We start from the raw sequence: 24,662 nt of genomic DNA, 5'->3' as shown, positions 1-24,662 counted from the left end.
TGCTATTCCAAATACGCCGAAAGCCTTTTCCTTAACCCAGAATGGCTTCATTATTAAAATATTTCCGGGCATTAAAATATAAACAAAGTCTTTCAACTCCGTCAGAGGAATTTCCGATTAATTCCACTAGGTACACTTACAATTTTCCCCGAACGCCCATAACATGGATGTAGACCAGTCAACACGGCTATTGGTTTTGGCTGTTGCTCGTTTGATTAATGTGCATAAAACCTAAGGCCGGGGTCGTTTTCACCCGCCGCCCGCGGCCGACAGCGGCCCGCCGCCCGCGGCGTCTGAATGGTATGTTCGGGAATGCTCGGGAGTGGTCGTTTTCGCCCGCCGCGTGCGGCGTCCCCCACTGTCGGTCGCGGGCGGCGGGTGAAAACGACCCCGGCCTAACGCACCGAGTACCCACACCACAAACATATTGACAATATTACATATTGGCGACCGGTTTGGCCTAGTGGGTAGCGACCCTGCCTACGATGCTGATGGTCCCGGGTTCAAATCCTGGTAAGGGCATTTATTCGTGTGATGAGCATGGATATTTGTTCCTGAGTCATGGGTGTTTTCTATGTATTTAAGTATTTATAAATATTTATATATTATATATATCGTTGTCTAAGTACCCTCAACACAAGGCTTCTTGAGTTTACCGTGGGACTTATTACCCTATAATATTTATTTATTTCAACTTTTTTCCAAATTGGTTTATGGAAAACGATTAATGTGTTATGTTCCTGCCGGTGAGTAAGGTTGCTAGAGGTCAACGAGGGTACGAAGTGTTAGGGTCGGCAACGCGCATGTAACTACTCTAGGGTTGCAGGTGTACATAGGCTACGGAGACTGCTTACCATCAGGCGGGCCGTGTGCTTGTTTGCCACCGACGTAGTATTAAAAAAATGCAAAAAGATAATGATTTCAGTAATAAATATTGAAGTAATACTAATCCAAAGTTAAATTTTTTTATTTGCAAGCAACGCTGTATAAGAATTAATATTGTTTAATATTGATTATTGCTATTGAAAAAAAAAAATTAAAAAAAATGTACATTTTAGCCCTCGTGCTCTTAGTGACAGTGCTATGCGCGCAACGATGTCCTGCGAATGAGTTTAGGAATTAAGAAAAAAATCTTTAAGTTTAGGAATAAAGAAAAAAAATCTGTCAGTGGCAAGAGTTAGTCTCACAAATCCAGCAAATCAGAGCTATAACCGCGAAAATCGAAGTTCGTCAATTGCGGGTATTTTTCTCTGTCATTCTAATTACGTCTTAGTGAGAGTAAAAGAGAAAGATCCCCGCAATTTGCGATTTTCGGTTTTCGCGGTAGGCCCCCAGGTTACTACTCCATCATTTGAGCCACCGATACTTACCCGTTGATATATCCATCATTTACCCTTTACACCTAATATGTGCATTGTTGTGTTGTCCAGGAAGTTTAGCGATAGAGTCAGACCAAGCTAACTCGGCAGCGATTTTTATAGAACAGACTGCGCAGTTTTATTTTAAATATCGTATTTTAATATAAATTTGACTTTTACAATAATATCTGCACAGTCTACGCTATCAAAATCTACTTTGATAAAGTCTGAGCTTTCGGGAAAACAATTTCACTCTCGGATTTTTCATTCGACATAAAATAAATCACTCAGTATTAATCGTATTTTCAGAATTTATAATGAAATTTGCGTTCCTGCCGATGAGTAAGGTTGCCAGAACTCAACGAGGGTGCAGAGCGTTAGGGTCGGCAACGCGCATGTAACTCCTCTGGGGTTGCGCAGGTTTACATAGGCTACGAAGACTGCTTACCATCAGGCGGGCCGTATGCTTGTTTGCCACCGACGTAGTAAAAAATAAAATTAGTCTTCCAACAAAAATACTCCTCATTGATTACAATAAAGCATGCCTTTGTATCGGTAGCAACACATTTTGGCTCCTACCTTGATATTTAAATTGAAACTTTATTCTCAGCTGCGTATGGTTGATTTTTGAATATAAAAATAAAATGATTAATGATGTTTTGGAAATAGATGGATAGTTATTTAAATTGAACAGTTTCAAAGGCATTTTGACTATGGCCTTTATTGAAACAGTAATATTTGCGTTTGACTCATTATTTTGTGCTTTTATGGTAATGATGCGTAATACTTACTTACCTGTATACCTATATTAGCATTTAATATTATAAGTACCTGGGCGACCGAGCGTTGCTCGGTTATAACTATTTATTGTAATATGGTGGTGTATAGGTGATAATCTAAACTACATTTTTTACTGAATTAAACTTGTCTAAAACAATAAAAATTATATATAAACTTGAACATATTAAAAAAAAACAAAAGTTAGTCACCGGGCGAGATTCGAGCCCGTAACACTCGTTTAGCAGTCCGCGTCTTAACCCGCTGGACCAGACGGACAGTGGCCGGTAACACGAAATTAGCGACCATATTCTGCGTCGAAAGAAAAACGCATGAAAACGCGAAAACACGCGTTTTCCCAAACATAAGACTATCGATCGATCTAGATCGATTGTATACCCCCAAAAACCCCCATATACCAAATTTCAGCGAAATCGTTAGAGCCGTTTCCGAGATCACAGAAATATATATATATATACAAGAATTGCTCGTTTAAAGGTATAAGATAATAGAAAAGAAATAAATAAAGGAGATAATAATAAAATGCTTTATTTCACACTCCAAAAAAGGTACAAACTATGAAAAGTAGAGATGTGCCGACTACGGTTTTGGCCGACTAGCCGACTAGCCGACTAGTCGGCAGTCAGTTGGCCGACTAGTCGGCCGACTAGTCGGCGTAGCCGACTATGGTCTTCGCCTAAGTTCGGGCGTAATCGGGAACGTTCGGGTCGCCTGATTCGCTGCCGCACGTGGTTGCGTTTTCATGTTTTGACTAGTTTTGTTTACCTTTCCGATTCACTTGTTGCTCCGGTGTGTTATTATTAGAAAAACATACAAAACGAATCGTAATTGTTGTTTAAAAGTTTAAATAAACAAGTAGTGATCTTTATAAACATTATGTCTAAAAGAAAATCACGCGTGTGGACATTTTTTGACGATGTTGAAGGTGATTCAAGTAAAGTAATCAATGCCAAGTACTTATTTCGTGAGGTGGACTGGTACCAATCGGTAAACACTTCGAGTATGGTGGTTTTTTATTTTATTTCCTTATTTTTTTGGAAGATCTAGGCAGCCGACTATTCGGCTCATTTTGCCGACTAGTCGCCGACTAGTCGCCGACTATAAATGTAGCCGGATAGTCGGCTTTCCCGACTAGTCGGCGACTAGTCGGCACATCTCTAATGAAAAGGTATAAATGTGTAGGTTACAACAGGTGGACTTATTGCTAAACAATCAACCTTCCAGACAACCTTCAGGTAGTGAAATAGGCGAACGTCGTCAAGTCCGGTGGTGCAAAATAAATAAAAAAATAGAAAAATAAAATACCTATACTAAACATACTTAATATATACACCGTAGGCCAATTAAACGCGAAGCATAAGCGGGCATAAGAAGCAAAAAATAAAAGATAATTTTTTTTTTCTTTTTCTGCACGACACGACATTTTTTTGCTTTTCTGCATGACGACACGTTATTTTATTTTTTTTTTGGTGGAAAGAAATCATAACAACGAATAAGTAAACATCGTATTTATTTATGAATAAAAATTGCGAGTTTACTTTAAAACTTTACTGTCTGTCAGTAGGCATGTCTAACTTTTACAAAAAAATATACATTATTTATTTATTTATTTAATCTTTATTGCACAATACATGAAGGTACAAATGGCGGACTTAATGCCTTAAGGCATTCTCTACCAGTCAATCAATGGGTTAAACCAGAAAGATTAAGTAGGTGCAATGTCTTTTAAAGTAAATGAATTTGTAACCGAGACTATATATGAATATATGTATGTATGTACGTATATACTTTATTGTACATAGAAATAAAAACACGAAAAACACAGTTACAGAGTAAATTAAATACAACAAAGGCGAACTAATTAAACACAAACTACACATATACTTAATACAAATAAACATACATATATTAATACATACAAAATTATACCAAGTGTGAATCATTAAGTTGACGAAGAAGAAAGTTGGTCAAGGAAATACTTGCGCAACATGCGCTTGAATGTGAATTTGGTCTGCGCTTGTCTGATAGAGAGTGGGAGAACGTTCCAAAGTCTAGTACATGATCTCCAAAACAAGCCCGACTTCAGAAAAAAATTTATAAACAACAATCTACTATACTTTTATAACCACTACATACGACATAGTATCACTTCTCTCTTAACTAAATACTATAAATTACACACGGTGACTACCCAACGTAGTAAAACCCGCAAAACCACGGTATCCCTTACAATTTGGGGACTAAACTAAATTGGTCTAGTATCCTGAAACTTGGACGTTGAAACGGGTTGAAATATTCTAATATTAAAAGGTACTATATTTTTAACACAATACAGTGAAATGTAGCTTTATGCAGAGAACAGAAGATATATTTTCCGTTGCTTGAGAAATAAGGTAGCTCTAAACTTTGTTTAGTTCAATTTGTGGGTTTTAAAAATAATATAGAAAATAAATAAGTAAGAGAAAATCTTTCCAAGTTCTCCTCATTTTAGCAAAGCTAGTATTTTTATAAGCTTCAAATATTATTTGCCCTGTTAGTATGTAAGTGCTCAGTAGGTATGTTAGTGTGTGTCAAATGATGACAGCTTCCCGATTTCCGATTGAGCAGAATATTTTCTTACATATGTAAGTCGTGTGACAATGCAATATTATGGTACCATCGAGCTAATCTGATGAAGGACACAGGAGGTGGCCATACGATCTCTGTGATGAAACAACGCAACCTTTGGGGTTTTTAGAATTGTCTCGATGAGTATTAGTTGCCTGTGGTAAGATAAGTACAATCAGAGTTAAAAGCTCGTACCACAAATGATTTCTTTTCAAAAAACTCTAAACCTTTTTGTTTAATTTTCATGTTATATATTCTTTGGGTGCTATAATGGGACAAAAAAGTGTTCCACTATTTATATTTCCATTCCGTTCACAATTCTTCATAAACTTTGTATGATGATAACAGAATGGAAGAAACGAAAAATTTATATCAATTTTGCATCTTTAATAAATAAAATGAAATGACCCATCACCATGAGGCAGCGCAAAACACCTTGTTATTCCGTTATTTGAAAATCCGATTATAACAGAACAATCATAAATAACAAAAGAACAATTTGTTTATTTTGCAGTTATTGAAAATCCCAATCAACTTGAATTTAAACTCTCATTCGCCGTGAATCGTAAATCAAAATTTTATTGAGCTCAATTGATGTTTCGGAATGAACGTTTACGTTACAGGTTACTGTTATTGTTTATTTTACTGCTTGCCAATTTGGGAAAAAGTTGCAAAAGTTAGTATAGTGGCTGTAAGGAAAAAGTCTTAATTTGCCATAATTCCACAAACGACTAAGACAAAAAAACGTGCAAAAAGACCTTAGCGAACACGGTGCCGTCGACTGGACAGAGAAGCATGGCGGTCTTTAGTGTCGGAGACCAAAATCCACTTGTTCATCACGTCAAAGTAGTAGTAGTTAGTAATCATACAAAAATCTTCAGGGTAAAATCAGCAGGTTACTTTGGTCTGCCGCCTTCAGCTACAGGGTCCGATAGGAAAAAATCTAGGAGATGCTGATCTGACGTTGCGAGGGATGGAATGATATGGCATTTTTTTATAATATAGAAAAAGATAAAGATACTTTATTTTTCACGTTTCCCATACGTTGTACTGTTATCTATTCTCTAATATAGTCCACAAAACCGCCATTTGAAAGTTCCGTAACAGCGAGACAGCCCAGCTTTGAGCCCGTTAGCTACAGCATAGTTTCCTGTGGAACTTTGTACCAACAATTTAGATAGTTAGCCGTCTATTTATAGGAGTTTTAAAACCGTTATTGGACTGGAACGGAATTCCTAGTATATTACGAGACTGTCCGAGATTAAATCTTATAGTTTCATTGAGTTAATATATAGAAAAGCCATACCGAACAATGAAATTGTCGCATTCGCAACATGTACCACGCGACCAAAACGTCGTAATCGCAAGCACCGTAAAATTAGTGCTCGTAGAGCATGACGTTGTTCGGTTGTTGCTTTTACTCGTAGTAAAGAGATAGCTGGACTTTACTAAAAGCCACGATGGATTGCGTCGTCGTTGGAAGCCGGGTGTTGATAAAAACATGGTTAAACGCGTTTCAATATCTGTACCCCTAGTGTAACTGTGATCGACATCATAACGTGACGAACGCGTTTGCGTTAAGTGTCATTTTGTATAGGATTTTGAGTTTCCAAAACGTCCCGCTTGGCGCGCTCTTTCGAAATTCAATACAAAATGAGACTAAACGCAAACGCGTACGTCACGTTTGGAAATCGAATTTATTTACACTAGGGGTACAGGTTTTCATTAGCTGCACACTTCTACGTTAGTTCGCTGCATAATAAGCTATCAATATTACACTTTAATCAACATTAATGAGCAAAACACAAATAAATATTATCGAGACGTCTTTGCCATCTTGAATTCAATGCCAACCGCGTTTAGGTCCCGAGATTCACGCTCCGTTTCTATGGTTTGTTGTCAAAACGAGAACAACTCATGGCTCAAAATACTGGTTGTGTGTTGCAGTTCTATACGTGATTATATAAATTATGACTTATATAAATAATTATTTATAATGGTAACCCTATGGTACCTAAAAATTATGAAAATTATCACCGACGATCTCTGCCCCTGTGACAGAAACACCCCACAAACAATAGACCACCTTCTACGATCATGTCCAAAATTCAGCATAGCAAGATTCAACCATGAAATCATCTGTCATAATCTCCAAATTCAACCTTTCAGCCTCCCAGACCTCATTAGCAGAGAAAGTACATTGACCTCATTTTGCAAACTATCCAGGACCATAATCAACAATCTAAAAAAGTTCAACAACACATAACAACTTATCTACACCATCCATCTTCATATCTTAACATTCATTACCACCATCACCTTTCACAACAACACAACATCACCCCAGTGTCACATAATTAATTCATAAGAGATATAAAACATCCCACAGACCTTACGGATCCAGCCGCCCGTACACTTCGCGGGGACTGGACCCAAAATTTTAAACGCATAATAAAAAATAAAATAAAAAACCCTATGGAATCCTTATCTATAAAATCTTTGATAGCGAAATTAGATAATAGACTGCAGTAACGCAGACACTCGCACTATTTATAGCATTTCTCTAGCAAGATTCTGTAAACGACAGTTGACAAAAGAGACGCCTCAGTTTTCCCAACAGATGTCATTTGTAGAAAACATATATATTTTTGTGAGAAGTATAAATGAGAGATTCGAGAGTCGCTTTATTTCCTGCTCGTTGACATGAATGATGATGCAATTTATCTGAACGCATCGAACTTATTTTTCGTAATAAATTTTCTGATCTTGGACAAAAGCAAGATTTTTCTGGTGTTTATTTCGAATGCTGTTGATGGTTACGCTTAAAGATAATTATAGTAGCAATTTTTTGAAAAGATGTGTGCCACCGAGTTTCTTGTCGGTCCTATATTGGGATACCCTCCTACAATTTAGGAGGGATTTAAATCTTCTCGGGTCAGAAGTGTGGGTTAGAACCGGTCACTTGAAAAATCTTTTTATTGAGAGTATGTAAAAGAGAAGACATAAGCCATTCTAATATTTATTCTGCAAGAAGGCCTCAAGGGGCCTATTTCTCGAACGGTATTAGTCTAATATTATTAGTGTTGCCATGGTAACCAATACGAATTGACAGTTCGTGGACTAATAATATTAGTTTAATACCGTTCAAGAAATGGGCCCAAGAGCTCTTTTACAAGTCAATACATTTACAGTAATATCATATTATATTATAATGACATGAAAAATACATAGCAACATTTATAAATACAACAGCCGATACCTGGGTAAACATTACATTGTAATAATCTTAAAAATCTTAATCTTTTATAGGATACATTTCGGAGAGTGTGCTGAGGAATTGCACAACCTTATTCCTCCGTCCCCATTTCACCATCGGACTACCAGACAATCGGCACTTCGCCATCGCTTCATGGTAGGTATTCCACAAATACGCACGAAGCGTTTCGCTTCAACATTCCTTATGCGAACTGCCAAGGAGTGGAATGCCCTGCCCGAGTCTGTGTTTCCGTATGAGTACAATCTAAATCTCTTCAAGGCTAGAGTAAATAGGTATCTCATAGGTAAGCGTGCTCCACCGTAGACCGCATCATCACTTACCATCAGGTGTGATCGTGGTCAAACGCCTGCCTATCCTCCATAAAAATAAAAATAAATACTACATTATAACAGAGATGTATAGTCTCTTTAGTTAATAATACATTAAATTTGGAGATGTAAAAGGTCCCCGATGACAGAGTACCAATACTAATAGGATATGAATTGGAGGTGTAAAGTCTCTCCAAGAAGTGTCAAAATGAAATTTTTATTTTAAAAAATCGCGTCGGGACTGATATGCTCGCAGTGTAATAAACTAATACTCTAAGAAATTGCACATACTCGAGAAAATTCGACCCATACTCAACTCCTCTGGAGTTGCAGGCGTACATAGGCTACGGAGACTGTTTACCATTAGGCGGGCCGTATGCTTGTTTGCCACCGACGTGGTATTAAAAAAAATAACCGCTGTGATATTTCCAACGTCAAAGTGACATTGGTTGCCCGAATCGAGCTGCGTCTCTCAATGATACGACATACAAACGATATCTAAATGAGAAGTTATCTAAACCAGAACTTATCGTAATCGTATTTCATAGACATCACTAAGTGTACAAACTTGTATTGTATAGCAAGGATAATGTACCAGTATCCCGCTAGATGGCGCTGTTCCCTCCGCGCAACCGTTTACCAACCTCAATAAACAACCTGTTTTGGATGAACAGTTTTGTTTGATTTGTTCACTAAGATATGTCTCAGGACTAGCGAGCCGCTTTATCCCCCTCGCCCACGTGAATGATAGCGCCATTTGTCCGCATCACGACCGAGCATGCTTGGACATGGTCTCACATCGATTTTATAATTATATTTTATATATTTTAGCTTTCTTAACGAAAAATAAACGTCCCGCCAATTCGAACGTACACTATCTTATCTTCTGGTTTTCGGGGGGCCCTTGCAGATACACTTCGACCCATAGGGATCTTTTCTGTAACTACCCCCTTAGGAAAGACTCAAGAGATTTTCCGACCATCTCCATATGGAGCTCATGGGTAGGCTTTAGTACTCCTTCGATCGTACACAAACATCAGAATAACATCTAACTGATTTCATTCAGTCATCGTGCATTTCGTTCGTACTTGTCCGTACATGTATTGGCGCGAGCGAGACGCACGATATCTTAATAACATCATCTAAATATTATTCTGATGTCAGTGTACGTTCGAATTAGGCTGTTAGTAATTAAAAAATATATATATATATTATAGGACATTAAAATTGACTAACACGGAAAGGTGCCCAACTGTCCGGTTCTGATTTGATTTATATTTATATATGTTATAGAGTAGTCTAAAATAACGGACACGTTTTTAGGGTTCCGTAGCCAAATGGCAAAAAACGGAACCCTTATAGATTCGTCATGTCCGTCTGTCTGTCCGATTATGTCACATCCACTTTTTTCCGAAACTATAAGAACTATACTGTTCAAACTTGGTTAGTAGATGTATTCTATGAACCGCACTTAGATTTTCATACAAAAATAGAAAAAAAAAAACAATAAATTTGGGGGGTCCCCATACTTAGAACTGAAACTCAAAAAATCTTTTTTCATCAAACCCATACGTGTGGGGTATCTATGGATAGGTCTTTAAAAATGATATTGAGGTTTCTAATATAATTTTTTTCTAAACTGAATAGTTTGCGCGAGAGACACTTCCAAAGTGATAAAATGTGTGTTCCCCCCCCCCCCCCCCCCCGTAACTTCTAAAATAACAGAATGCAAAATCTAAAAAAAATATATGATATACATTGCCATGCAAACTTCCACCGAGAATTGGTTTGAACGAGATTTAGTAAGTAGTTTTTTTTTAATACGTCGTTTTTTACTTTTTAGGTACTTTTAGTTTAGTTTAATTCATAGCTTAATTTATTTATTTTAGTTTTTATTTATTTCTCTTTAGGCCTAATTTTAGTTTTTTTGCCTCATTAAACCTTTTTCATTTTTATTTTTCATATCTATTAATTAAAAAATAATGTATACTATTATAATAGTATTTCGCCTTTATTGGCAATCAATTTATATAATTTCAAATTCAACCTCATAATTATATCGCATTTTTTACTTCCATCAAGGAGAAAATTTATTTTTCACCAAACTTTCTCGAAAAAGATCTTATTTCATGCAGGTGTACTGAAGGACAGAGACCTATTTTGTTCCCGCGGGAGTTATGGATTTTGAAAACAAGCTATAGTTCCCTAGGGACTTATGGCTTTTTTTTTAAATTATGGAATTTATTCATACAAACCAAGTAGCATAAATGAATTATACTTTTAAAATACTGACATTTATAATTTTATAATTTTGATTGTTTAAATTATTTAATTTTATTTTATTTAAGAGCCGTTAAAAATAATTTTACATAATTATCAATCTTAGCTGAATGCCGAATAATTTCGTGCCTTCGATGCCTAGAAATTACAAAATGGCAGACGAATGCTTGATATGTCATCGTATTTAAAAAAAAATTCTCTTAAAATTTAGTTTTTTCTTTTCAAGTGTCATAAAAAACATTGTGTAAGAATATTGCAAACTCGGGTCTTTAATTCTTTAATAATTACCACCCTCGTATCCACAATTATACTTACCCCCCTCGTTGCACAATGTACTATTAATTTTTTGTTCACTTCCTACCCTTTCCCGCCTCAAAGCTAATCAAACTAATCTGAACTTGTCGCTTTAAGTGAAGTTTTATTTTTTCTGCCGAGATTCTTTTTAACAAGTTCCTTAGGCCCGTTTGGAATGTTGGAGCTGAGAACGAAGCAATTATAAGGTGGCACTTTAAAATCTGAGGTTAAAACCTCTAGCGTCCCATCGTCCTAATAAAAGTACAAATTACCTCCAATGAAATTTAAAGCATTATTTAATGGAACAAAGTTACTTTTGTTTCGTTTCGTTCGATTTGAAAACAAATAAAAATATTTTCTAGTACCGTTGACTAATTTAGTTTAAAGTGCCTCCGGCGCGCCTCACTCTAAGCTATATATCTACATACATCCAGCAACTTCATCAAGTTTGGTGTCTTTTTCGTATAATTCGAGGATGAAAAATTCATTTCTATGACTAAATGTTCACTCACCCATACAAAAAATTCGAGAAATTCAAATTTCAAAAAAATCTTTACGATTTTTTTTTTTCCAAAATCCTCTACAAATTTAAAGTATGAGGATTTGCTCTAGAAAAAAATACGTAAGAATAGCCCAGTTATCCTTCCTTATATAATAATAAACTTATTTACCATTTTTGCCTAATAATTGTATTAAAAAAAATGTTTTGTGTCGCACGGCGGACCGTGCTGAAGAACTTACTACACACGTGCGCGCTTCACTTTAAAACTTTATTTTACATACGCAAGTAGGTACTGAAAGTAAATAGCTAAAAAATAAATAAATGAATTTAAAATACGATATAACTAAATATTCGACGACCGGTTTGGCCTAGTAGGTAGTGACCCTGCCTACGAAGCTGATGGTCCCGGGTTCAAATCCTGGTAAGGGCATTTATTCGTGTGATGAGCATGGATGTTTGTTCCTGAGTCATGGATGTTTTCTATGTATTTAAGTATTTATACATATTTTTATATTACATATATATCGTTGTCTAAAGTACCCTCAACACAAGCCTTATTGAGCTTACTGTGGGACTTAGTCAATTTGTGTAATAATGTCCTATCATATTTATTTATTTATTTATTTTATTCGATTATTCTATGCAAAAAGCGTTTTCTACCAACTGGATAGTTTCACGACCGATCAATTTTTTATTTCGTTATTGTGACAACAATACGAATTATATTTTTAAGTATGTTACGTAGTACAGAAAAGGCACTTCTATTAGAATTTGATAAAATTAACCATCTATTAAATTAAGAACACATGTGTAAAATTCATTTCCCTCCTACATAAAAGTTCAATTACAGTGAAATTATCTTAGAAATAACGCAGATTTTTATTATGTCACGTGAACGACTTCATTTTCCGTCTGAAAAATTGTCACTCGAGCTAAGTCTAAACACACCATTGCTTAAGAAAGTGATTTTTACGCGTTTTCACCACCTTAGTCTGCCGCAACACGTCAACGGAGAAGGTTGCTCCACTCCAGAACACATTTTTCTTTAAGTTTAATTCTTAGAGCTGTAATTGCAATAATATAGCGATCTAAGTAAAATTGTCACAACCGTACGCATCGTCCCCGAATTATTAGTCTGCTTCCCCCTAAATTTACCAAAAACTACCTTCTATCAATTAAACTATTCATACAAATTTAAAAAATACTGCTCGGAGTTTGTACCAGCTAACCCACCAACTTCCAGATGAAATATCAGCGACAGAATACCAACTCAAGATAATAAATATCAATCGAATAAATAAGATTAAGACCGACTTGATTTATCATCAGATTTGGCAGGCTGACTGTCTCGGGTATCACTTTAAATGATAAAATGTATGACAAATTGTACATTACGGTTTTACAGGGTGGCATAGTTAATGTTTCGTGGAAAAGAAGAGTTTATAATAATATTTTAATATTTATAAAAGTATCATATTTGCTTAAGGTATAAAGAAAATAGTTATTTGTACAACAAGAGAGCAAAGTTTGATATTTCTTCGAGTGCTTGTTTTGAGTCCCGTGCAAGCGAAAGATCACTCATGTTTTCTGAAGGTATTCTAACAATTAACTTTAATTACCACAATAAAACAAAACGAAAGAAATTTCAATAAAATAATACGAAAATAATGATATATCATCAATTGACAGTTCAATCGCCAACTTTTTCTGTAAAAAAAAACTTTGTAAGATACGGTCCGAATTGTGGATACTACTATTTGTCAACTATAGTAGAGATCGTTAAAAGTAGTTAAAAGTAGAATTATTTACTGCGTAACAATTGCGTAAATTTGTATAAGTTCATTGTTTTGATTGTATAATAAAATACGTAAAATATGGTGTTTTCATTAAATTTAAAACTTTTATTTCATTAATGAATTATTACGAATGAGGACTCGTAGGGTGTTTTGGAACGAAGCGGTCTGACTCATTTCGGGGGTCTATTATAAACCGTCAATATACAGTTGAATTACGTATGCACTTTTTTGTCTCTTTCTTTTTGCTAATGCGTGAAAGGGACAAAGACAATAGAATCCAAATACTTCGAACTTGTATTAGGCCCCGCACGTTGAAATGACATTCGAATATAAAGGTCACTTGAATGGTTTTTGTCTCACTCAGTGAACAAAATGCGATTATGCTCACTGTTTTAAGCAGCAAATTACCCTTGTTCGAGCTGCTGACGTGAAAAACTGAATATTAAGCGAAATCATTCTTAAATACGGTGACTTTTAAAACATTCGTCCACCATATTGTCATTCTTGGACAGGTTAGGCACCTAAGGCACAGACCTATCCGGCATTCAGCCACGGTAGAAAAATGTGTACAAATATTTTAAACGGCTATTAAATTAAGCAAATTAAATATTTTTAACATAAACAATAAAAATAAATTATGAAAGTCAGTGTTTAAGTAAAGTGTTGTAGAGTAAAACTCTTTTATACCTACTTGGTTGGTATGAATAAATGACAAAATTAAAAAAAAAAGCTATAAATCCCTTGGGCACGATGTAGGCCTTTGTCCTTCAGTACACCTGCATGAAATAAGATCTTTTTGCAGCAAGTGTGATGAGAAAGTACTTTTTAACTTTTCCGATGATGTTTGGTTGCAGAAAGTTTATCTGCAGAATCTAAAGTCGCTTTCTGCGGATGACCGATAAAATAAGAGAAAACAATTTTATCTCCTCTATCCTTTTCTTGACTTCAAAAACAAGCAATGTACAAACGTCGTTAAACTGACCCACTTTGTTTTTAATGGTACGTCTATACTTCCATTTATTCCCATCAAACGGGGACTTTCGTAAAAAAAAATACGGTAATCCAGCTACGTGGACATGTACGTACATCAAATATGATTTAGATCTTAACCAGGCCATTTTTGACCTTTAGGTAAAAAACGAATTTATCTATATAGGTACTATCGACTTATTCTACGTAAAAGTTGTTTAACTGTTCCACGCCTTCTACTAAATGTTCCATGCCCTCTTTCTTTTACTAATTCTGTAATATTTACTCCCACTTAACCTCTTCTACGTCCTGAAATAAAATAAAAAACTTTTTCTGATCTGCCAAGATATTTTATGCCAAATTGTACACAAAAGGTTTTGCGTGATTAAGTAATTTACAAATCTTTTGAAAATTTTATAAAATGCTCCACGTGGAATTTAAAACCTAAAGGTTCATGTGATGTACTCGGCCGTGCTGACGGAGATAAGACATATAAATCAGGGCGCGGAACGGAACCAGGCGAGAATCAGTTTCAACTTTGTCGATACTCTGTAGCAGATGTATTATCAATATAATTTGATGTCCACCGGTTTGGCTTAGTGGGTAGTGACCCTGCCTACGAAGCTGATGGTCCCGAGTTCAAATTCTGGTAAGGGCATGTATTTGTGTGATGAGCATGGATATTTGTTCCTGAGTCATGGGTGTTTTCTATGTATTTATAAATATTTATATATTATATATATATCGTTGCCTAAGTACCCTCAACACAAGCCTTATTGAGCTTTTTGTGGGACTTAGTCCATTTGTGTAATAATGTCCTATCATATTTATTTATTTATTTATTTTATTCGATTATTCTATGCAAAAAGCGTTTTCTACCAACTGGATAGTTTCACGACCGATCAATTTTTTATTTCGTTATTGTGACAACAATACGAATTATATTTTTAAGTATGTTACGTAGTACAGAAAAGGCACTTCTATTAGAATTTGATAAAATTAACCATCTATTAAATTAAGAACACATGTGTAAAATTCATTTCCCTCCTACATAAAAGTTCAATTACAGTGAAATTATCTTAGAAATAACGCAGATTTTTATTATGTCACGTGAACGACTTCATTTTCCGTCTGAAAAATTGTCACTCGAGCTAAGTCTAAACACACCATTGCTTAAGAAAGTGATTTTTACGCGTTTTCACCACCTTAGTCTGCCGCAACACGTCAACGGAGAAGGTTGCTCCACTCCAGAACACATTTTTCTTTAAGTTTAATTCTTAGAGCTGTAATTGCAATAATATAGCGATCTAAGTAAAATTGTCACAACCGTACGCATCGTCCCCGAATTATTAGTCTGCTTCCCCCTAAATTTACCAAAAACTACCTTCTATCAATTAAACTATTCATACAAATTTAAAAAATACTGCTCGGAGTTTGTACCAGCTAACCCACCAACTTCCAGATGAAATATCAGCGACAGAATACCAACTCAAGATAATAAATATCAATCGAATAAATAAGATTAAGACCGACTTGATTTATCATCAGATTTGGCAGGCTGACTGTCTCGGGTATCACTTTAAATGATAAAATGTATGACAAATTGTACATTACGGTTTTACAGGGTGGCATAGTTAATGTTTCGTGGAAAAGAAGAGTTTATAATAATATTTTAATATTTATAAAAGTATCATATTTGCTTAAGGTATAAAGAAAATAGTTATTTGTACAACAAGAGAGCAAAGTTTGATATTTCTTCGAGTGCTTGTTTTGAGTCCCGTGCAAGCGAAAGATCACTCATGTTTTCTGAAGGTATTCTAACAATTAACTTTAATTACCACAATAAAACAAAACGAAAGAAATTTCAATAAAATAATACGAAAATAATGATATATCATCAATTGACAGTTCAATCGCCAACTTTTTCTGTAAAAAAAAACTTTGTAAGATACGGTCCGAATTGTGGATACTACTATTTGTCAACTATAGTAGAGATCGTTAAAAGTAGTTAAAAGTAGAATTATTTACTGCGTAACAATTGCGTAAATTTGTATAAGTTCATTGTTTTGATTGTATAATAAAATACGTAAAATATGGTGTTTTCATTAAATTTAAAACTTTTATTTCATTAATGAATTATTACGAATGAGGACTCGTAGGGTGTTTTGGAACGAAGCGGTCTGACTCATTTCGGGGGTCTATTATAAACCGTCAATATACAGTTGAATTACGTATGCACTTTTTTGTCTCTTTCTTTTTGCTAATGCGTGAAAGGGACAAAGACAATAGAATCCAAATACTTCGAACTTGTATTAGGCCCCGCACGTTGAAATGACATTCGAATATAAAGGTCACTTGAATGGTTTTTGTCTCACTCAGTGAACAAAATGCGATTATGCTCACTGTTTTAAGCAGCAAATTACCCTTGTTCGAGCTGCTGACGTGAAAAACTGAATATTAAGCGAAATCATTCTTAAATACGGTGACTTTTAAAACATTCGTCCACCATATTGTCATTCTTGGACAGGTTAGGCACCTAAGGCACAGACCTATCCGGCATTCAGCCACGGTAGAAAAATGTGTACAAATATTTTAAACGGCTATTAAATTAAGCAAATTAAATATTTTTAACATAAACAATAAAAATAAATTATGAAAGTCAGTGTTTAAGTAAAGTGTTGTAGAGTAAAACTCTTTTATACCTACTTGGTTGGTATGAATAAATGACAAAATTAAAAAAAAAAGCTATAAATCCCTTGGGCACAATGTAGGCCTTTGTCCTTCAGTACACCTGCATGAAATAAGATCTTTTTGCAGCAAGTGTGATGAGAAAGTACTTTTTAACTTTTCCGATGATGTTTGGTTGCAGAAAGTTTATCTGCAGAATCTAAAGTCGCTTTCTGCGGATGACCGATAAAATAAGAGAAAACAATTTTATCTCCTCTATCCTTTTCTTGACTTCAAAAACAAGCAATGTACAAACGTCGTTAAACTGACCCACTTTGTTTTTAATGGTACGTCTATACTTCCATTTATTCCCATCAAACGGGGACTTTCGTAAAAAAAAATACGGTAATCCAGCTACGTGGACATGTACGTACATCAAATATGATTTAGATCTTAACCAGGCCATTTTTGACCTTTAGGTAAAAAACGAATTTATCTATATAGGTACTATCGACTTATTCTACGTAAAAGTTGTTTAACTGTTCCACGCCTTCTACTAAATGTTCCATGCCCTCTTTCTTTTACTAATTCTGTAATATTTACTCCCACTTAACCTCTTCTACGTCCTGAAATAAAATAAAAAACTTTTTCTGATCTGCCAAGATATTTTATGCCAAATTGTACACAAAAGGTTTTGCGTGATTAAGTAATTTACAAATCTTTTGAAAATTTTATAAAATGCTCCACGTGGAATTTAAAACCTAAAGGTTCATGTGATGTACTCGGCCGTGCTGACGGAGATAAGACATATAAATCAGGGCGCGGAACGGAACCAGGCGAGAATCAGTTTCAACTTTGTCGATACTCTGTAGCAGATGTATTATCAATATAATTTGATGTCCACCGGTTTGGCTTAGTGGGTAGTGACCCTGCCTACGAAGCTGATGGTCCCGAGTTCAAATTCTGGTAAGGGCATGTATTTGTGTGATGAGCATGGATATTTGTTCCTGAGTCATGGGTGTTTTCTATGTATTTATAAATATTTATATATTATATATATATCGTTGCCTAAGTACCCTCAACACAAGCCTTATTGAGCTTTTTGTGGGACTTAGTCCATTTGTGTAATAATGTCTTATAATATTTAATTTAAATTTTATTTAAATAGCTGCAAAATTATAATTTTTAAACGATTTCAATAAAAGAATACTGCAATAATCTCATTTATTTGTCAAAAACCTCAAGGAAGAAGGCCGACACATGTATCTTCTTTTGTATTATTCTTCTTGTATTATATTAGGTAAAAAATTGATTTATCCAAATACTAGCGACTTATTCCACGTAGATGTTGTTTAACTGTTCCACGTTTTCTACTTAATATTCCATGCCCTCTTCCTTGTGAGTCCTGAAATAGTTTTATTCCCTTTTTCTGATCTAAGATAAAATATGCCAAATTTTACACTATTCATTATTCGCGTTATTGAGTAATTTACAACCAGGTATGTCAATATTCATATAAAAAATCCCATCAAAACGCTCCACGTCGAATCTCAAACGTAAAGGTTCATATAATCGAGCATGCTGACAGAGATAAGACACATAAATCAGGGCGCGGAACGGAACCGAGCGAGAAGCACTTCCAACTTTGTCGATACTCTGTAGCAGATGTTTCATCAGTAGAATTAAAACGGCGGCAAAAGTTTTTCTTTTTAAACGAGTTCAAAAAAGAATACTGCAATAATCTCGTTTATTTGTTAAAAAATATCTAGAAAACTCTCGTTTTGCCACATGTATGTTCTTTTGTATTAAATATGTTAGCTAAAAATCTGATTTATCTGTCTACTACTCTTCCGCATAGATGTCAATAAAATGACTACTTACTCTGTGTCGACAACTTCATATGTTTCTAGCAAGCAGAATTCGACTCTGTATCAGCATCAAAAAGGTTCTTGATGAAACTGTTGTGAGTAACAATAATATTAGACTAATATTCTGACTAATATGAGTAATAGTTATATCTGTTTTACTTTTCATTTTGCTATCTTATATCTTAATGCTTGTAGCTTTTTTTGTTTTGTTTTGGCTAAGGTTAAGAATTTTAACATAAGTACAAAATGTAAGCGCGTAGTATTAGCAAGTTGTGTTTGCTTATAATTGGGTGAATACTCCGGTATGATTTTTGTGGTTAATATTGAAGTCCGATTGTATTTGTATTACACCTGTTGGCAAACCTTAATAAATAATAATAAATAAATAATAAAAAAGTCCCGTGAGTTACTAAAAATACTTATTTTCAGCCACTTGCGCGATATTTTTATGTGCAAAGGCAGTTCAAATGACTAAACAATTGCCTGATTTGCAATATTTCACCTAATCAATTTGACAGTGCTTATTAAATGCAATATTGTGAAAACCTCTTTATTTTTACCGGAAAGTAGAGTTTTGATTGCTTTCGCACTAAATAGAGGACTTGAGAATAAACATAGCTCTAAGTTAGTGATGATACCGGCAAGAAAACTTTGATTGGGTTCTCAAGTGTTGTTCCCATTGCCTTCAGAGAGACGACCTGGTTTAATCTGGCAAACCATTTTATCTGCCATTATCTATAGGCTAAGTGTGTAGAAAGAAATTTTTGTTTTAGTCTCTAAAGTAGTCATCCATTAATTACGTCACACGTTTAGGAAGACACATGGCGGAGGGCAGAGTCACAAACTTTGAAACGTTACTTTAACTTCATCAGTAACCGAAAATTGATTTTCATTTTTTTATTCGCTATACAGTTAAATAACGAGTTTTTTTAATGATAATCATGTTTATTCGTGAATTTTATCTTTCTGTTTCGTGTAAAAATGTTATAATTTTTAATATTTCTTTTATCAATAATATTTTTCATTAATAATGATACCATTCAAATCACCGATTTTATCTAAAACAAAATTGCTAAATATGGGACTTCACACCAGGTTTAGACCAAATAAGACAAAGTGTGATAAGGGGGGAAGGATCAAAAAACCTAGAAATTTGTGTGACGTAATTAATGGATCACCCCAAAGTTAACCACCACTGCATGCCACCGGCAGCATGGTTCCATTTTTATCATTTGTCATTATGCCTGTCACTTTCGCACTTACATATCTGTTAGAACGTGACAGGCATGGTGACAGACGATAAAAATGCGACCGTGCTTAGCCCGCAGGTTAGGTTACTCAAGCAGAGTAAATTTCTAGAGGTAACGCTTATAAATCTTATAATGGGATGGCTTGACGTTCGTCTTTGCAATATACAAGAAAGCAATCGGCACCCCTAGTGTAACTTTGATCGACATCATAACGTGACGAACGCGTTTGCGTTAAGTCTCATTTTGTATAGGATTTTGAGTTACCAAAACGTCCCGCTTGGCGCGCTCTTTCGAAATCCAATACAAAATGAGACTAAACGCAAACGCGTACGTCACGTTTGGAAATCGAATTTAGTTACACTAGGGGTACTGAACTCTGAGCTTGAACTTGCAAAAGTACCTCTCATCGAGTTATATAAAAGGCATAGATATAATTATTATTCGTTGCTGTGCTATAAACTTATGAATTAATGATGTTCTCACCCCTCACTTCTTGGTAGGTTATTATTTAAAATACCTCAACGCACTGCACGCCACAAGAAATTATTTGCTATCCCTTTCGCTCGTACAAAATATTTCTCAAATTCTTACTTCAACCGTTGTCTCAATTATTGCAATATAAATGTATCCCACATTGATCTTTTTTCGTATAAAACCTGTGAAAGTTTTAAGAAACAAATTATTACTCACTTAAGATCGAAATTATAAACATTAACAAACTGTTTCTTTAAGTAGGTAACATTAATAAAAGTAGTTATACTTACACCTTTGTAATAACCTCTGCATATTAGTACTTATAACATTGTAACATTGTAGGTATTAACTTTTGTATATAATATTCTTGTATACCCCGTGTGGATGTATGTAGGAGTATCAACGAACCTGCCCGTGCATACATATACATGGATGAATGAATACAGATTCACTCAAGTTACTGATAACTTTATTGTTACTAACTGATAACTTTGTTTTCCGCTTACTGCTCCTAGACTAGCTACTTATTATTATTAAGGTAGGGCACTCAAGGTCTATTAACACATTACTTATGTTTACATTATTTTTTGTATAAGACTGTTTGTTGCCTAAATAAAATGAAAAAAAAAAAAAAAAAAAAAAAAAATTGAATTGGCGCCATCGTCTCGACTTTACATCATCCCCACTTCTTAGATACATGACACAACAATTTAACAAGAATAAGCGGGCATCTCGCTTGTTTCTTCCCAAAACGTGCAGAATGTGAAATAAGTTATCTACCTCAAGAGGTATTTCTTCTTGAGGTGGTTTTCAAGAAGCGGGTATTCAGGGTTCTCAAGGGTCGGCAATGCTTATGTGGCTCCTATGGTGTTGCTTATGTCCATGTCCTGTTGAGGTAGAACCTTCTGTGTCTAGGGTGTTGCGAATGAAACGAGATTTAAAGATGTAATTCATATTTATTAAAGGAACCGTGTTACTTATTTACTAATTTGTAGACATACAACAAACATACTGAGCAGAAAAGAGAGAGACATAATTAAGTATTCTGGAAAAAGGGTAAGTAGTTTAGATTAACATAATTTAGATTTACCTAACTCGAGTAAGTCTAAACTCGAGTTCTTTTCAACTTGTTAGAGACTCGAGTCTTGTGTATGGACTTGAGTCCTTTTCAGAGAGCTCAAAATTTTTTGTTTGCAAAATTTCGAAATGCTTTGTCTTTAAGTAATAATTTAGTTATAGCACACAAATAATACAATAACGCAAAATTTCTTTACTTTTATTTAGATTAAACCTATGAAATTGTTGACGGAGTCTTTATTCGGAGGCCCAAGTCCTTTTGAGCTCTCTTAAAAAAGACAATAAATGACTCACATCGGGACTTAAAAGACCTGGAAGTTTATTAAGCGCCGAGTTACGTAAAAACGAGTCGAGTTCTTCAAATTTAGACTCAAAGGACTCGAGTTCCTACAAACACTAGTTTTCTTTGTCAAAATTTGCCTGAGAAATACAGACAAAATTAAATTATTTAAGCACAGAACAGGATACGGCAAAAGAAACATCATGTCCGAGGGAGCACAGATGTACCTACAATAACCTTACCTAGTGAAGTGAAAAATTGCAAATCATTAAAAATGTTTAAAACCAAGAAATATATCAGTGATAATGTATATTAAGTATCATCGACTAGCTGGATGTGATTGTAACCCACGTATGAAATTGTTTATAATTTAAGCTCATTGTAAGTGAACTTTTGTTCTTTATGAGTAATAAAAAACTTTAAACCCAAAATTTTAAATATGACTCATATTTATTCATATCCATTGGTGTGAACCTGTGGTTCTATTTATTCCATAAGAGCCTACCTAACATAATTATTTGCAAAAGATCGGTTTTATCGACAAAATTGCTCAACGCTGCCTCTTGTTTTACTAGATTGCGTTTTACTGTTTTCTCTCATTCATTTTAATATTTATGACCTATAATATTTCTCATTTATTTAGCTACCACTTAAAAACAACCACAAACCTACATTCAAAGTACTGACTGAAATATTGGAAACGTTTCTCGAACTTCAGAAGCGAAACATTGTTCGTGCTATTTCAATAAAGTTTTGACACTGGAAGTATTGGGAAACTTCCGTGTTTTATTTTTGCAGAGAATAAAGTGCAAGTTTGCTTCGTTTTGGCACAACTTAGTTACTTAAGTAGCACAGAGAAAATCATGCAAAATTGTTGTTGACATTTTATAATAAATATATCAAAACGGTTTAACTCACGTCACGTACGTATTGTGTACCGATAGACGATTGATGTAATGATGGTGTCTGCGTCGGTTCGTCAACGCGTATTTCCGTGAAGCTACTCGGTATGGTGCGAAATATGACGAGTAATCTTCGATTTGACCAGTTTTATATTCAATATGACTATGTCTCACGAAAGTTGAGCTATATTTTACTTAAGGCGGGTTAGTACTGAGTTTCCACTTTAACCCTTTTCCAGGGATTATCGACGTCATACGAGCTACTAGAATTTCAACTTTAGCATTCCGATTTAAAGTTAAAATTAGATTGCAGTTTTTACTCACTGGTTAGCACTGATTGACTAGCACGTTATCTTTTCGCGGATTAGCAAATTGATATTTTATGTTTTAATTGAGTTTTTTTAGAAATATTGACGTTTAAAAGTAAGTTTTAACTTCTTTAACTTCATTTACATCATTCCTTTTCTATTCGAAACAGATGTGGGTTAAAGTATCTGATATATACATATTATTATTATGTACAGCCCCGAAGCAATCCGTTAAGCAAAAACATTTCACGTCGTAAAAAATTCAATAAACGCTACAACACTTTATTGAACAACATACAGGGAAAAGTATTTTACTATATGTTTACGCTATTTTTAACCTTATTCTTATATAAACAAAGGTTTATATTATGTTAAGGTTTGATACTTCTGAGTGTAGATTTGAGTACGTACTCATATTTTGAAATATCAGCTTTGCAATATCTTGGGACAGAGCGGAAAAATATTTTTGTTTATTTAGGAGGACATATTATTATCATTTATATCAACATCAACGATTTGAATATTATTTGTTTAACAAAAATGACGGTTTTATTAATACGACATTTTATATTTATTTACATATGAGTGGTCCCCATTTGGTTATTTGAGACCAATACACGTAGTTTCAAGAGGAATACGAAATATTCCTGATCATTTAAAGGCTAAAATGTCCTATAAACCTTTCTGGAATTCGCCTAGTTTCAGAGTGAATGCCAATGGAAAAAAAAATGTTTTGTTACTTAGTGCTAAATACCTTTCTGATGGTGATGTTGCTACTATGGGACATGGTCTGAATATCCTAATTGTTAGATGTAAAAAAGTGACAAATGACACCTTGCAAAAACTAGTTGATACGAAAAAAAGTACAAAATTCATTTTAAGTGATAGGTTAACTAATTACATTTGATTTTTATATATAAATACATTTAAAAAACTAAACCAAATAAAAATACATTTTTTTGCGATATTGACCTTAAGAGGGCAGAATAGATTTGCGATCCTAGCGAAATAACGGTATTTTTTCTATGAAATTACATTTCGAGAGAAAACGTTTTCCACTAAGTCTGAACAAATCACTTTGATATTGATGTCGATCGCTTCAGCATAATATATACTAGGTTTATATGTTTCGTTAAAAAAAAAATGTTTTGTAATTTTGAAAAAATAAAAAACCTATATACCTAGTTTTTCATTGTGTCAATAAGATGTTTTCCTTCGTTTGGCCTCATAACATAAATGCGTGGTTAAAATCTTTCGGATTCCTCGTGTATGTACGAGTATACCGTATATGTATTTTAATGTCAAGTGGATGGAATAGAAGACGTAGCAATATGTTGTCCTTTTTATACTACAATATAATTGAAGTGAATTAAATTACTTTACTACTTACCAGTAGGTATGACGTAACTGGTGACCGAAGAGCTGGCGGCTTCCTCGCACAACGTATCAGTATTGCGATACAACGAGGAAATGCCGCCAGCATCCTTGGTACAATGCCTCAAGGGCCTATTTTAGATATAAGCTAGTTATAGTAATCATCTGTATATATCCATTATGTATATTGTTATTGTCAATAAATAGAATAGTATTCTTACCAGTATAAGATATAGGTACCTAATTATATATTGAATTAAGACTCGACCACAA

At 34.5% G+C, this 24,662-nt stretch overlaps 1 protein-coding gene and 1 long non-coding RNA gene across 2 annotated transcripts in view; one reads left to right on the top strand and one right to left on the bottom strand.

The window, feature by feature from the left end:
* Positions 1 to 24,662, bottom strand: part of LOC133529539 (uncharacterized) — a 408,510-nt gene that overhangs the window by 304,206 nt on the left and 79,642 nt on the right. The gene's annotated exons all lie outside the window — the stretch shown is intronic.
* LOC133529557 (uncharacterized) overlaps positions 1 to 24,662 on the top strand; it is a 469,399-nt gene that overhangs the window by 401,117 nt on the left and 43,620 nt on the right. The gene's annotated exons all lie outside the window — the stretch shown is intronic.

Source organism: Cydia pomonella, chromosome 21 (assembly GCF_033807575.1).
Source record: "Cydia pomonella isolate Wapato2018A chromosome 21, ilCydPomo1, whole genome shotgun sequence".
NCBI classification, from domain to species: Eukaryota; Metazoa; Arthropoda; class Insecta; order Lepidoptera; family Tortricidae; genus Cydia; species Cydia pomonella.
The sequence above is the reverse complement of the archived record's forward strand: the minus strand, read 5'-3'. Positions and strand labels throughout refer to the sequence as shown.